Here is a 10429-nt window from a genome sequence, read left to right as displayed (position 1 = left end):
TAGAATATCACCATGAAACAAACATTCACTGTCTTTATGATGGTAAACTCTGTCAACTCTCTTACTCTCAGTGCCATAAGTTTAAGAGATTCCTTCTTGTGGAATAAACAACAGTAGATTGTCTGGCTTTTAATAGAATATACATATCCATCCAGTGCTCAAGAACCATCACAGAAAAGGGATTAGAAAGAATGTAAGCAGAAATCGTGGAGACAAAAACCCATTGTGTAGATATGCCATAACATCAAACTCATAAGACCTGTACAACATTGCATCATAAATGGGGACGCACCCATGAGAACCTATTCCTCCATTAGGGACAATTGCCACTTAATAATTTGGGTTGGGGTATATTTTCTCTAGTGATATAGTCATGAATACTTTGCCCTTACTCCAATAAACAATATCCTATCAAATCCTGGATAAGATAACTCTAATTGAACTCAGATGGCTGCACACAAGACAAAGACATGAAGGTAGAAATGGGATTTGTTCAGTGGGACTCTGCTTCTCTAATGGGAGAGGAAGAGAATGAGAGAGGGTAATGAGCACTGAAGTAGCTAAAATTTATTACATAAATTCCTGAAACTCTCAAAAAATTGTTTTCAAAAGTTCCTCTTGCAGTAATATGTGTATATATATATATAACTAAATAATTGTTTTCAGAGAAGAAGCTCTTTCTCACTGAAGGAGCTCCCAGAAGTTCACTGTTGGAGAGGTCTTTTCTGCCTGTGAGCCAGCTCACTTTGAGAGCTCAGTCATCTCTTTTCTCATCAAGCCACCTGTGGGACTAGACTACATACAATGACATTTGGGGTGCAGACAAATTTGACACAAGTCTGTTTCTTAATCCTATGGCTCATAACTTTGGTCTTTTTTCCCACATGGTCCAGTCACAGGGGACCAGCTCTGATTTTCCCATCAGGCTTCTTCTTCCTGCTTCTAAACAAAATAGACAAAATGAAGTGTTTCTTTAGCACCTAGTGGCACAACTTGGCTCCTTGGAGTTTCTCTTCTCTGTCTGGTTCCATTGTACTCATACAAAGAAAGGAGACACTGTCAAGTGCAGGAATCTCAGAAGTCTCAACATTAGAAGGAGACAGAATAAAAACTTTTAATGTATTTTTAAGCTGCTACTATTTTCCAACATAACTGATGTCTTCAAAGAAGTGGGAGACATACCTTTGAAGACAAAATTTCCAATGTAAACTAAACTTAGAGAAAACTATGTCTACTCAAATGTGCTTACTTTCATTTCAGCGAAAATAGACTGTAATTTTGGAAGAAGTAAAATATTTTATTAAAAAGTATTTTAAAGTTTGCAATGACTCTGCCTTCCAAGAAACACTTAAAAATTCACAATTACCTAAATGTAAACAGATTCAAAGTTTATGAGTATGTTTCTCCCCAACCTATATAAAGTGAAGTTGAAAAGGAAGTCATTAACTGGCATAGAAGTAAATAGTTGAAATAAAAATATATTTAAAAGGTTGGAAGAGAATTAGGATATACAAACCATGCCATTTTAGGCAACTGTCAGAGCCCTATACAGATGGTCTTCAGCTACAAGACTGAACTTGAGCACTGGAGTGGAGGCCAAGGTCATTTCTGATGCTTGGCATCACAGTAGGATGGCCATGAAGTGTGCTGTGGAAAATAGTCAAATCTTACTCAGGTGTCCTCTGCTTTAAAATTAGGATAAATGTTTGAAGATACATTAAAGTGATTTTTATACACGTAAAAGATAAGATTGTGAGAAGTCCAGAGTCTCCTCCTAGTATACTTCCTGATCAGCAGTGAACATTTCATCATGGGTCTGATGCTGTCTCCCCTTTCACTATAGAAGCACAGGCTTGCAGGTACACACTACCATTCTCAGCCTTACATGGATTTGAACACAGGTTCTTATGCTGCATGGAAAACACTTTAACCACTGGGCCATTTTTCCAGTGCCCTGACCCCAGTTGTTTAAAATAGCCAACTACTTAAAATGTTCACTCATACAGGATAGAGTGTCACAAGTTTTTCATCCCAGCACTCAAGAGACAGAGGTGTATACACCTCCATGAATCTGAGGCCAGCCTCGTTTACACAGTTCCAGGCTCTCCAAATCTATATAGTAAGATCATTTGTCAAAAAAACAAAGAAAAAAACAATGGTGTTTTACTTCAGGGGAAGCAGGAAGTATTGGGATAAAACATAAATATCAAGTGTAAACCTAGGCCCCCTACAACAACCCAAGCTGCATAATCAGGGTCATAACTAAACTCATCTTCAATGAAGATTAAAGATGGAAACTGCATTCTTAAAACCCTTTAATAAAATAATTTTTAAAAATAATTCAGGGTTTATTATAGAAACCTAACAGATTTAAATAATTTTATGTCGTTTAAAGATGGATTTATTTATTTCATGTATGTGAGTACACTGTAATGGCCTTCAGACACACCAGAAGAGGGCATTGGAGCCCAATACAGGCAGTTGTGAGCCACCATGTGGTTGCTGGGAACTGAACTCTGGACCTCTGGAAGAGCAGTCAGTGCTCTTAACCACTGAGCCATCTCTCCAGCTCATTAAATATTTTTTTAATTGAACAACTTTATTTTTAAAAACAGAGATAAATGTACAGATTTTAAAAGCATTTTTGCATAAAAGTATATGTTTGATAGTATGCACTAAAATATTACTAGTTACAATGAGCATAAAGTACATGTAAAACAAGATGTAACCTGGAAAGAGTCAAAGTTTTCTTGGTGTGTAAATATTAAAAATAATGATTTTTCTTTTCTTTTTTTTTTTTTTTTTTTTTTTTTTTTTTTTTTTTTTTTTTTTTTTTTGGACCTTGTTTTTCTTGAACTTCATATACTCTGTGAGTTGTTTCTGGGGTCTTCAGAGCTTTCTGGGGTTAGCATCCCATTATCAGTGACAGCATATTATGTCTGTTCTTTTGTGACTAGGTTACCTCACTCAGGATGATATTCTCTAGATGCATCCATTTTCTTAAGAATTTCATAAAGTCATTGTTTCTGATAGCTCAGTAGTACTCCATTGTGTAAATATACCACAATTTTTGTATACACTCATCTACTGAAGGACATCTGGGTTCTTTCCAGCTTCTGGCTATTATAAATAGAGCTGCAATGAACATTGTGGTGCATGTACCTTTGTTGTATATTAAAGTGTCTCTGGGGTATATGCCCAGAAGTGGAATAACTGGGTCTTCAGATAGTACTATGTCCAATTTTTTCTTTGAGTTTGTTTATATGGTGGATTACATTGATGGATTTCCGTATATTAAATTATTCCTGCATCCCAGGGATGAAGCCTACTTGATCATGGTGAATGATCATTTTGATGTGTTCTTAGATTTGGTTTGCAAGGATTTTGTTGAGTATTTTTGCATCAATGTTCATAAGTGAGATTGGTCTGAAGTTCTCTTTCCTTGTAGGGTCTTCGTGTGGTTTAGGAATGATGGTGAGTGTGGCCTCCAAAAATGAGTTAGGTAGCATTCCATCTGACTCTGTTTTGTGGAATGGTTTGGACAGTGTTGGCCAATAATCGATAGAATTCTGCACTGAACCCATCTGGACCTGGGCTTTTTTTGGTTGGGAGGCTTTTGATGACTGCTTCTATTTCTTTAGGTGTTATGGGATTATTTAGATGGTTTACCTGGACCTGGTTTAACTATAGTATCTGGTATCTGTCTAGGAAGTCATTCATTTCCTCCAGATTGTCCAGCTTTGTTGATTATAGGCTTTTATAGAAGGATCTGATGATTTCTTGAATTTCCTCAGTTTCAGTTATTATTTCTCCACTTTCCTTTCTGATTTTGTTAATTTGGATACTCTCTCTTTGCCCTCTAGTTAGTCTGGCTAAGGGTTTATTAATCTTGTTAATTTTCTCAAAGAACCAGCTCTTGGTTTTGTTGATTCTTTCAATGGTTCTTTTTGTTTCTATTTGGTCTATTTCTGCCCTAATTTTGATTATTTATTGCTGTCTACTCCTCTTGGGTGTATCTGCTTCTTTTGTTCTAGAGCTTTCAACTGTGCTGTCAAGTTGCTAGTGTATGCTCTCTCCAGTTTCTTTTTGGAAGCACTCAGAGCTATGAGTTTTTCTTTCAGTACTGCTTTCATTTTATCCCATAGGTTTGGGTATGTTGTATTTTCATTTTCATTAAATTCAATAAAATCTTTAATTTCTTTCTTTATTTCTTCTTTTACCATGCTATCATTTAATAAAGCATTGTTTAGTTTTCATGTGTATATGGGCTTTTGTTGTCTTTTTGTTATTAAAAACCAGCCTTAGACCATAGTGATCTGATAGGATGCATGGGCATATTTCAGTCTTCTTATATCTATTAAGGTTTTTTTTTTTTGTGATCGATTATATAATTAATTTTGGAGAAGGTGCCCTGAGGTGCTGAGAAGAAGGTGTATTCTTTTGTTTTAGGATGATATGTTGTGTAGATGTCTATTAATTCCAATTGGTTCATGACCTCTGCTAGTTCAGTTTTTGTTTCCATGATCTGTCCATTGATGAGAGTGTGTATGTTGAGGTCTCCCACTATTATCGTGTGAAGTGTGATGTACTTTTTGAGCTTTAGTGAGGTTTCTTTTATGAATATGGGTGCTCTTGTGTTTGGAGCATTTATGTTAAGGATTGAGAGTTCCTCCTGACAAATTTTCCCTGTAATGAGTAAAAAGTGCCCTTCCTTATATTTTTTGATAACTTTTGGTTGAAAATCTACTTTATTCGATATTAGAATTGCTACTCTAGATTGTTTCTTGGTGCCGTTTGCTTGGAAGGTTTTTTTCTCAACCTTTTACTCTGAGATAGTATCTGTCTTTGTCTCTGAGATGAGTTTCCTGTATGCAGCAAAATGCTGGATCCTGTTTATGTATCCAGTCTGATAGCCTATGTCTTTTTATTGGGGAATTGAATCCATTTTTGTTAACAGATATTAAGGAATACTGGTTGCTGTTTCCTGCTATTTTTGCTTTTAAAGGTTGAATTGTACCTGTGTGTTTTTCTTCTTTTGGTTTTCTTGCTTAGGTATTTTCTTGTTTTTACTAGGATGTAGTTTCCCTCCTTGTATTGGGTTTTCCACCTATAATTCATTGTAGTGCTGGGTTTGTGGTCAGATATTGTGTAAATTTAGTTTTGTCCTGGAATATTTTGGTCTCCTCATCTATGGTGATTGAGATTTTTGCTGGGTATAGCAGCTTGGGCTGACACTTGTGTTCTCTTAGGGTCTGCATGGTGTCTGTCTAGGATCTTCTAGCTTTCATAGTCTCTGTTGAGAAGTCAGGTGTGATTCTGATTGGTCTGCCTTTATGTTACATGACCTTTTCTCTTATTGCTTTTAATATTCTTTCTTTTCTTTGGACACTTGGCATTTTGACTGTTATGTGTCAGGAAGAATTTCTTTTCTAGCCCACTCTATTTGGAGTTCTGTAGACTTCTTTTATGCTCTTGATCATCTCATTCTTAAGGGTAGGAAAGTTTTCTTCTATGATTTTGTTGAAGATATTTACTGTGCCTCTTAGTTGATATTCTTCTCCCTCTTTTATTCCTATTATCCTTAGGTATGGTCTTCTCATTGTGTCCTGGATCTCCTCGACATTTTGAGTTAGGAGCTTTTTGGCCTTTGCATCTGTTTTGTCTATGTTTTCAATGTTGTCTTCAGCCCCAGAGATTCTCTCTTCCATCTCTTGTAGTCTGTTGGAGATGCTTGTATCTGTGACTCCTGATTTCTTCTTTTTTTTAATTGGGCAGTGTTTTATTTTCCTTTACAATTTAATAAATACTTGATAACTGCACATGGGGTAAGGCTGCTTGGTAGTTCAGAAAGATTACAGTGACGGTGTTTTCCTGACAGTGTGTAGTCTTCGGTAGTGAGTGGAATGTCATCACTGTCAAACCAGAAAAACTGCATTTATGCACCCATTTTTTTTCAGAATTGTTGGTAACTTGGGCGTACTTTCCCCGAATCACCTTGCCTCCTTGTGTCACAAGGCCCAACTCACTCATATTCACTTCAATAACTGTACCTTTGGTGATCACACCCAGAGTTGTATACAGTGGGGGTAATGGATTCTTTTTCACACCAAGTATAGGCAGACAAAAGGTAGCTTTCAGCTCAGGGTGTCTGACATGGGCTTTTTTGAAATGCAGACCCATTGGCCTAATGAACCTCTCATATTTAGGTGGTTTTCTTGTAAAACTATCACCAACAAAGCAAACTTTAGTAACCATTCTCTTCCATGCCTTCTTTGTTCTTTTTCCTGTTTGAATAACTTTCAATACTTCTGTTTCTCCTTGGGCACGAACTTTGAAGAACCTCCCACTTTCCGGCCTTTTCTTTTTGTTTCTGCTTAATCCCGTCGGAAAGTACTTTTGCTCTCGACTGCCCCTCTCTGTCCAGAAGATAAGCAGGGGACTCCTCATTTCTTTTTTAGTTTTTCTACCTCCAGGGTTGTCTCTCTTAGTGTTTTCTTTATTGTTTCCATTTTCATTTTAAATTCCTTCTTCAATTCCTTCATCTCTTTTGATCTGTTTTCCTCTAGTTCTTTAATTTCTTTGAGTATTTTTATGTTTCCTCTTTAGAAGCTTCTATTTCTTTATGATTTTCCTCCCATTCCCATTTAAGTGAGTTATTCATGCTCTTCTCAAAGATCTCCATCATCATCTTGAGGTATGATTTCAGGTCTGAGTCTTCTTTTTCTGGAGTGTTTGGCATTCCACTGCTTGCTGTGATGGGAGAGCTGGGTTCTGATGTTGCCAGGTTTTCTTGATATCCATTGGTAAGTTCTTTCACTTTCCTCTTGCCTTCTTGTTGTCTGTGATTATATGTGGTCTTGTCAGTGATTGGTTCCTGTCTCTCCTGTGTACCTGGCCTGTGTCCCTTGATCTCCATTGTTCCAGGTGGCAAATGGCCTGAGCATTTGGTCCTAATGTGATGGCTTTCCAGGTGGATAATAAGTCTCTATTCCAGGGTTCCTGCTTCTCTGAACCAATCAGGGGGCCGCACTTTGTGCGCACCAGGTCTAGCCCTCTCTGCACCCTGGCTACTCACAGGGCAGTCTCGCCAGGCCTGCATCCCTGGATCTCCGCTGTTCCTCGTGGCCAATAAATTACTTTTTAAGGTAATTTTTTATTTCTTTTATTTTACCTTATTTTCTAAAAAGGAAGAATCACAATTCAAATAACAAACAGCACTCCAGACTGGTGTTTTTCCTGGACACTTGTCTTGTCTACACACATAAAATCAATACAACTGTAAAATATTATTCACATAAAATAATTACTATAATAATAGAATTTGAATCTTAGAAGGCAACATTTGAGTAATGTCAGAATTTTGGCTTTATATTTTTTTATTTCAATGGTATTCTAACATTCTATAAGTCAACTAAACACTCTTAGACCACCTTTGTGCTAAATATAAGAATAGGTACATAAAAGTCTAAAGAGGTACAAAAAATCAATATTGTCTATCAAAATATTATAATCTAATTAATAAAAAGTCTAATTGGAAAAATAAAATAATTCATTTGACACTATATTGTAGAGACATGTTTACTCATTGAATTCTTTGAGCTATAAAAGATTTGATTTTGTTCTCTTTCTCTTCTAAAAGCATAAGACATGTATCGTAATAAATATAAATCAAAGAAAACTACCAAGAACTGTAGGTATCCCTTTAATGAGTGCAAAAGAGGTGGATTAAGTAGTCATTATGTACATTTTACAAACAATTTTAATCTAAATATAAAAAAATACTGTCAAATGGCAGTAGGTTAGTTGGCAAATAATTCTTTTCCATTACTCATGCCAGGTGCTGTTGTAGCAGCTGCTCTGGGAGAGGCCACAGTTCCTGTCTGTAACAGTTTATATTCTAGAATGGAGGGTTATGAACTGAAGACTAAGCACTGAGTTCATTCCTGCTACAACGAAAACAATTAATGTGAATCAGATGACTATTCATGGCAGGTGTCCTGCAAATATACTGACTTAAAACCAGAAGCTTCCCCAAAAGCCTAAGTGACAAGCAGAATTTGTCAGGAGAAAGAAGAACTTGAAAAGAAATCCAAGTAGATACTAGCACTGCCCACCCCATAAAAAGGTTGGAATGCCCAAGAAACAATTCACTTTGAACATATGAAGCTCAAAGAGAAGGAAGACCAGAAGGTGGATGCCTTCGTAGAAGGGAGAACAAAACACTTATTGGAGGAAATAACAGGACAAATAGAGGAGCAGGGATTGGACAAAAGATCATCCAAAGACTGCCTCACCTGGGGATCCATCCCATATGCATCCCAAACCCAAGCACTATTGCTGATGCCAAGTAGTGCTTCCTGGCAGGAGCCAAATATGGATGCCCCTTCAGAGGCTTTGCCAGAGTCATACTGATACAGAGGAGGGTGCTCACAGCTTACCATTGAACTGAACACAGGCACACCAATGAAGGAGCTAGAGAAAGGATGGAAGGAGATGAAAGGGTCTGCAACCCCATGGGAACAAAATTATCAATTAACCAAATCCTCCACAGTTCCCAGGGAGTAAAACACCATCCAATGAGTTGTTATGGAGAGACCCATGGCTCCAGGTGCATCTGAACAGAGAATGTCATTCTCTGGTATCAGTGAGAGGAGAGGACTTTGGTCCAGCAAAGGGTCATTTTCCCAGTGTAGGAGAATGCTAAGGTAAGAGAGGGAGGTTGGGAGAGGAAGCACCTTCATGGTGACAGTGGGAGGGGGAAAGAGGGAAGGGATTGGTGGAAAGGTGATAATACCTGAATTGTAAATACAGAGCATGTCCAATAAAGAAGGTTTAAAAAGAAAAAGAAAACAAAGCCAAGAGTCAAGAACCAGCAGTCTGAGCCAAGAGCCAATCAGCATCATGTTTTGAAGACCAACAGAACAAAACTTGCATTAGAAACAGCCAAAAAGAATGAGAGGAAGTTGAAAAGGAATTCCTGACAGAGCTGCAGACAGTGCCCATGACTCCAGATTGTATAGAAGACACATTAGCCAAATGTAGCCATGCATGATTCAGACTTATAGACTGCAGGTACTTTTTACCAGTCTGGAGAATACTACCCCAAAAATAGCATCACCACCAATGGCTGTTGACTTCTCCTTGAAGTTCCACATCAAAAACAACCCATCTCTCCTCTGCTAGGTTCTGCCTCTGCTGCCCACAGACATGAATGTCTTCTTCCCTGTAGCTCTTGTAAAACAATCTCTTTCAAGTATTTCATGAACCATCAATGAATGTGCCACTTAGACAAACTTGAAGATTGCCAATCTCAGTAGAACCATCTCACTCGCTCAAAATCAAAGAAGCAGCCCACCCATCCCAAGCTTTTATGGCTTTTGAGGTGGGTCTAACCACTGACCAACCAAATTCTGGAAGCATACAGTCCCCTGAAAACCCTGTTTGTTTGATTAAGGATACTGTAAGATACGTTCACACAAATGCTACCATGGTCTTATTTGGACCCTAATTCAAACCTAAGAAGAGGAGGGGGAGAGGAAACACAGGAAGAGGAGGGGATGAAGAAGAAGGAGAAAGGAATGTTATTCTTGGATATTTAATAATAGTTAGGGAAACAGTTAAACTCCCTGTTAAGTAACAGTACTGTAGTTGTGTTGATGATGTATAATCATCCCGTGATGCATGTTAAGATATTCGTAGGTGAGGTGATGTAACATTACATTTTGTAGTCAAATAATATGCAGCAAAGGGAGAGATCATAAAGAAAGCAACAAAGGCAACATGTGTTGAATCATGCCATCTGTGTGTGGGACTCATGAGACCATTCTTCATTTTAGTCTGCTCAAAACGTCTATGTGCTTAAAGTTTTCCATGAAATAAAGAAATCAAGGATGGCTTCATTGTTTCATGGCTGCCTTTGAAGTGTATGATTATCTTGATCTGTTAGACAATTTCATTTGCCACTTTTTCTATTAAATGTGCTTAAAGTGCCAATGTGGCCAGTCCATGGGTTGTCTGGTATTCTGCCTGCTTTTATAATGAGGTATTTGCATATCTTGGAAGTTGAACTTGGATGACTGAACTCTCTCTCTCCCAGCCTGTGGCTCGTCAGATGGAGCTGGTAGCAACAGCATAGTAGAGAAAGTGTGTCTCTTAGATCTTGTCTGTGTATCACTTTTCCTCTACTCTGGCAGTGCTTTAGAACTTATTGTGAAGTTTGTAAGGAATGCTGCCACACTCTCTTCAGTCTCAAGGGCAGTAGTTTCATTTTGAAGACACTTTAAACTGAGGTGCTTTAAATGACATATGTCAGAGGTTACATTTTTATAACCCTTTCACACCATATTTTAATATCAATGATTTGTGGAGTGCCAGTTGCACTTTTGGTGTTCTCTGCAATCAAATGTCATTTAGAGTTTGCCCTACAATG

At 37.7% G+C, this 10429-nt stretch overlaps 1 pseudogene across 1 annotated transcript in view; it reads right to left on the bottom strand.

The window, feature by feature from the left end:
• Nucleotides 1-5915: 5915 nt before the first annotated feature.
• The window catches only part of LOC308430280 (ribosome biogenesis protein NSA2 homolog), a 114471-nt pseudogene continuing 109957 nt past the window's right edge, over nt 5916-10429 (bottom strand). The window contains exon 2 of the transcript in view: nt 5916-6449. The product of the transcript in view is annotated as a ribosome biogenesis protein NSA2 homolog (transcript). The remainder of the gene's footprint in view (nt 6450-10429) is intronic.

This window comes from Micromys minutus (genome assembly GCF_963924665.1).
Source record: "Micromys minutus genome assembly, chromosome: 15".
NCBI lineage: Eukaryota > Metazoa > Chordata > Mammalia > Rodentia > Muridae > Micromys > Micromys minutus.
The sequence above is the reverse complement of the archived record's forward strand: the minus strand, read 5'-3'. Positions and strand labels throughout refer to the sequence as shown.